Source organism: Eumetopias jubatus, unplaced genomic scaffold, assembly GCF_037043125.1.
Source record: "Eumetopias jubatus isolate StellerSeaLion01/CBP00866 unplaced genomic scaffold, mEumJub1_p1.0 scaffold_8, whole genome shotgun sequence".
NCBI lineage: Eukaryota > Metazoa > Chordata > Mammalia > Carnivora > Otariidae > Eumetopias > Eumetopias jubatus.
The window spans coordinates 103,112,539-103,118,400 of NW_028274814.1; the positions used below are offsets into that span (position 1 = coordinate 103,112,539).

Genomic DNA, 5,862 nt, shown 5'->3' on the forward strand with positions numbered 1-5,862 from the left:
ATAAATTCATGAATGAAATTATATTTTCTTCTTTATTATTTCAGAAACGGTTACTCCCTTTCTTATTCTTAATCAGAAGTTAAGACTACGGATCCTGAATCAGAGCAACTCTCAGGTCCACCACTTCTTAAGCTGGACAACTTTGGGAAGTAGTATGACCTCTCTGAGTTCTATCTAGACAGTGGGGATGACAATGATAATAATAACAAGAAGTATAACACTAACCTCTTTTAGTAATTATGAGAATCAAACAATTTTATTTCTGTAAAGAACTTTAGGCTCTCTGCTCCTCCCCAAATAACAGACAGCTGCATTTTCTGGTGTAGTGCCAGAGACACATGGTGTAGGTCAGAGTAAATGGATTTGGCCATATTGGGCACCTGGTCACCAGGGCTGCTTTTATCTCTGGCAAAGTGTATATTGTCATTAATGACCCCTTCATTGACCTCAACTAGATGCTCTACATGTTCCAGTATGATTCCTCCCACAGCAAATTCAACAGCACAGTCAACAGCACAGTCAAGGCTGAGAATAGGAAATTTGTCATCAAGGGAAAGCCCATCTCCATCTTCCAGGAGCAAGAATCCCACCAACATCAAATGGTGTGATGCTAGTGTTGAGTATGTTGTAGAGTCCCCTGGGGTCTTAGCATCATGAAGAAGGCTGGGGCTCACTTGAAGCGTGGGGCCAAGAGGGTCATCATCTCTGCTCTTTCTGTTGATGCCATGTTAGTGATGGGCGTGAACTATAAGAGGTATGACAACTCCCTCAAGGTTGTCAGCAATGACTTCTGCATCACCAACTGCTTGGCGCCTCTGGCCAAGGTCATCCATGACAACTTCGGCATTGTGGAGGGACTCATGACCACAGTCCAGGCCATCACTGCCACCCAGAAGACCATGGATGGCCCCTCTGGGAAGCTGTGGAGTGGTGGCCAAGGGGCTGCCCAGGACATCATCCCTGCACTGCCAAGGCTGTAGGCAAGGTCATCCCTGAGCTGAATGGGAAGCTCACTGGAGTGGCCTTCCATGTCCCCACCCCCAGTGTGTCAGTTGTGGATCTGACCTGCTGCCTGGAGAAAGCTGCCAAATATGATGACATCAAGAAGGTAGTGAAGGAGGCATTGGAGGACCCCCTCAACTTTCACAGTCACACCCATTCTTTTATCTTCAATGCTGGGGCTGGCATTGCTCTCAATGACCACTTTGTCAAGCTTATTTCTTGGTATGGCAACGAATTTGGTCCATATGACCTCCAAGGAGTAAGAGGCCCTGGACCATCAGCCCCAGCGAAAGCAGGAGGAAGAGAGAGGCCCTCAGCTTCGGGGGAGTCCTTGCCCCAACTCATCCCCTAACACACTGAGAATCTCCTGACCTCTACAGTTTCCATCTCAGACCCCCTGAAGAAGGGGAGGGGCTTGGGGAGCCCTAGCTTGTCATGTGTCATCAATAAAGTATACTGAACCCCCCCAAAAATAAAAACTTCAAACAATACTTACACGTAATGAGTGCTCAAAAAACATCATGTACTACTATTAGTAAAGTCTTCATATTTATAGTGCCTTAGCATGATCACTGATCTATCTGTAATACTCTGTTCCCACTCACTACTATATTTTTTTCCTTTTCTTCCTTTTTGCCTCAATTCTTGTGACAATAGTTGGTAAATAATAATTGCAAAATATTTAGAAATAAAATGTGTGATGTCTTTCCATCTAAGCACATGTGCTATAAATATTTTGGAATGTTTTTTCTCAGTCCCCACCAGGTATACACATATACACTGTTATCATGTTATACATACAATTCTAAGTCTTGCTTTATTCACATAATGTTAAAAAAATTTAAAAATCTCTTCATTACAAAAATGGCTTAAGCTATAAATGTATAATAGGATTTAATGGTTTAAGCTATGAATTTACATTACACTAGGTTATTCAACAATCAGTTGATTTACCTCTCTTTTTCTTTTTCTTCTTTTTTAAATCGTGATAGCTAATGCTATGATTCATTCACTCACCAAGGTTAGAATCTTTTCTGGCTAGATGATAAAGTAGGAAACAAAAAGGACAAAAAGCCCTGCCTTCGTGGAACTAATGTTCTAACTGAGGAAAGAGCAATACACAGATGACCTCTCTATACATATAAAGGAATGGCATGTGCTATAAAGAACATTAAGGTAAGATATGGGTATACATGGTAATGGGGAGTCTCTCTTATAGAAAAGCTGAATTTGGAAAGCCTCTCTGAGGAAAAGATACTTGAGCATTAATGGTTAAGTTATAAAAATTCTGGTGTGTAAAACTTCTTACTGCAAATCTTTTTGAGCATTTCTATTTTTTATGTGGATGAAAATCAATAAATGTAAGAAATGTACATAATTTCATGTCATATCCTAAAGTCACTCCCCAGCAAGCACTTAGCATAAAAAAATCTAACATTATACCTCATTAACAACAGCAATATAAACATACTCAACTCAGTGGTTCCCATATGAGAGGTTCAAAATATGGCTCAGAGAGTTCCATGAGTACTCAGGCCAATTTCCTTACCTGGTAGGTTAGAGGTCATAGATCTGAAAACCAACTTTGGTTTCATATTTGCCAGCAAAATCCTCACCTGTCTATAAAAGAAAATGTAATCAACATCCATGAATATGATTTGAACAGGTTAATCTCTTTGGGTTCAAGTTTATTGGCAGCAGCATACCTACTTATCTTTATACTTAGAAAACAATCCAAAATTTCCTGTGGAATCCCAGTAGGCAGAAACCTGCTATATTCAGCAATATGTAACATGCAAAAGGTTTCTGACAATGCATATTGGAGATTGCCTTTGCTTAGAACTTTATATAATCACTTACAGTCAGCCTTCCTGGAGAAGTTCCCACATTCAGCACTATAGTCCTTTGATCATAATGCAATAGGACAAATGTCAGGAAATACATTCCCATAAAGTGAAATAAATCTTGTTCTTTAACCCAGAAATGACTATAAACATTATCTTCATGGAAATTTCTCTCATATGCATATTTTCAGCTTCTGCAAGGAGAACATTGAATGACAATTAAGTAGTGGTGTTTTAATTGAGGACAAGATTAAACCTTACTTACCAGATTCTCACATAGTACAAGCTGATCATTTTGGTCTGTATGCCATAGTCAAGACATGACACACTGACCTCAAAGCATTAGAGAATTGTTTAATTTTCTTTGACTAAAAGGAAAAATGAAATGGATTTTAGTAAATTGTCTCAAGAAAGAATTATACAGTATTTATCCTTTTGTAGTATGCTTATATATTTAGAAATAGCATTTTTCCTTTACTTTTCCTTTTGTAATATAACACTGTAGTTTTCTACCTCATATAGATGGGAAGTTGCTGAGCTTAAAAAACCTAAACAAAGACTTAGGTATAAGTCCAAGCCTCATTAGATTCAAGAGTAGGAAATAGTGATTAAGAAAGAAGAAAAGCAATGAAATGAGAACGGACATAGAAACTATAGAGAATTATGTTAACATCAGGAACGTAAGGGTCAGAAGTACCATGAGAGGAGAAAGCAGAGTAGAAAAAGAAACTTAAACCATGAATAGAAATTAAGAGGCAAGAGGGAAAGGAAGAGAAAATCAATGTCAGTAGAGAGGATAATGTCAGAACCCCCCCCAAAAAAAATGTCAGAAAGGGCAGAGAGGGGAAGTAAAAGATCTAGAAAAGAGGCAAAAGACCCAAAGTCAGGGTTCTTTTGACTGAAAATTACACAATCTCACTACAACTATGTTGCAATTAAGAAAATATCTCAAGGATACATAAGTTTCTCAGAGAATGCAAGACCTAAAACAAGTTCAACCAGATCTTTCCAAGGACTAGCACCAGGAACTAGAAAGCTGACAGTTTCAAGGATTCTTCTTCCACTCCTCCCACTGGCTTCTGGTTGGAAGTTAGGTTTTTCTAATGTCTGTCTTTCTTTGCTAGTTATTTATCTACTTAGTACAATCAACATTAAAGAGTGCTAGGATTTCTGTATTTTAATCCAAAATTATCAAAGAAGATTGTTCAATCCGGTCAGGTTCAAGGATCCACCCTTGGTATAATTGCTTCAGTCATCCTTCATGAGGGAGTGATAATTGAATTGAGATGAGTTAGTCTTCCACCTGTGGGAAAGTTCTCAGGGAAGGAAGTTCTGGAATAGGTAGGAAAGTTTAAAGATAGCAACTTCTTAGAAGTAAAGAAGATAAACTAAAGGAGTAATGGGAAAAGAATGCCTGCAGTCAGTTTAGTAAAGGGAGTTTTGAAGAAAAACAAACAAGAGGAGAGAATGGGAGAGACAGAGTATGTTAAAGAGGGATCAACACAATTATAACCACAGTGCTTCCAACTGACATCTATGTTTGTGAAAACTACCTAAAGCCACAGAAACTGATTATCAGCTCTACGTTTTTAGGAAAAATGGAATGCCTACTTATGAATTCACATAACTTTGTCTTCCACCACCCACATATTGAGGGCAAGGATTGACTTTTTTTTTCTGATTGTGGTGAGAAAATTAACAGGGGATCTACCCTCTTAATAGATGTTTACATGTACAATACAGTATGACTATAGGCAAAATGTATAGCAGTTCTCTAGAACATATTTATCTTGAATAACAAACTAGATACCCTTTGATTAGCACCTCCCCAATTATCCCTCCCTTCAGCCCCTGGCAACCATTCTTGCCTCTGCTTCTATGAGTGACTATTTTAGATATCTGACAGAAGTGGAATCAGCGTTTGTCTTTTTTGTGACTGGCTTATTTCACTTAGCATAATGTCTTTAACTTTCATTCATGTTGTCACATATTTCAGGATTTCTTTCTTTTTTAAGGTGGATGATAATTCTTTGTGGGTATATATCACATTGTCTTTATCTGTTCATCTACTGATGGACATTTAGGTTGTTTCCACATGTTGGCTATTGTAAATAGTGCTGCATTGAACATGGGAGTGCTAATATATCTCCAAGATCCCAATTCCAATTATTTTAGTTAAATACTCAGAAGTGGGATTGCTGAATCATACAGTGGTTGTATTTTTAGTTTTTTAAGGAACTTTCATACTGTTTTCCATTGAAGCTGTACCATTTTGAATTCTCAATAACAATGTAGGAGGACTCCAATTTCTCCACATCCTCACCAATACTTTTTGGTCTCTGTCTCTTTGATAATAGGCATCCCAACAGGTGTGAGGTAATATCTCATTGTGGTTTTGATTTACAGTTCCTAGATAGTTAGTGATGATGAGCATCTTTTCATATATTTGTTGGTTGTTTACATATCTTCTTTGGAGAAATGTCTAGTTCAGTCCTTAGTTTTTTTTTAAAAATCGGGTTATTGGCAGGGGTTGTTTTGTTATTGAGTTATAGAAATTCATTATATATTTTAGGTTTTAATCCCTTACTAGATACCTGGTTTATATCAAATATTTGTCCCATTCCATAGATTCCCTTTTTGTTTAGTTGATTATTTCCATTGGTTTGCAGAAGCTTAGTTTGATGTAGCCTTATTTGTTTATTTTTGTATTTGTTGCCTATAATTTTGGTGACATACCAAAAAAAATATTGCCAAGACCAATGTCAATCTTTTTCTCTATGATTTCTTCTAGGAGTTCTACAGTTTCAGGTCTCGCATTTAAGTCTTTAATTAATTTTAAGTCGATTTATGTGTAGGGTATATGGTATGGCTCCAATTTTATTCTTTTGAATGTGGCTGTCTAGTTTTCCCAACATCATTTATTGAAGAGGCCATCTTTTCTCTATTTTGTATTTTTGGCACCACTGTTGAAGATCAGTTAACCATATATGTGGGGATTTATTTCTCTGTTATGTTC

General features: G+C 37.4%; 1 pseudogene; it reads left to right on the forward strand.

Moving 5' to 3' along the window:
- Window positions 1-338: 338 nt before the first annotated feature.
- LOC114210976 (glyceraldehyde-3-phosphate dehydrogenase pseudogene) lies at window positions 339-1,354 on the forward strand (annotated as a pseudogene).
- The last annotated feature ends 4,508 nt before the right edge of the window (window positions 1,355-5,862 follow it).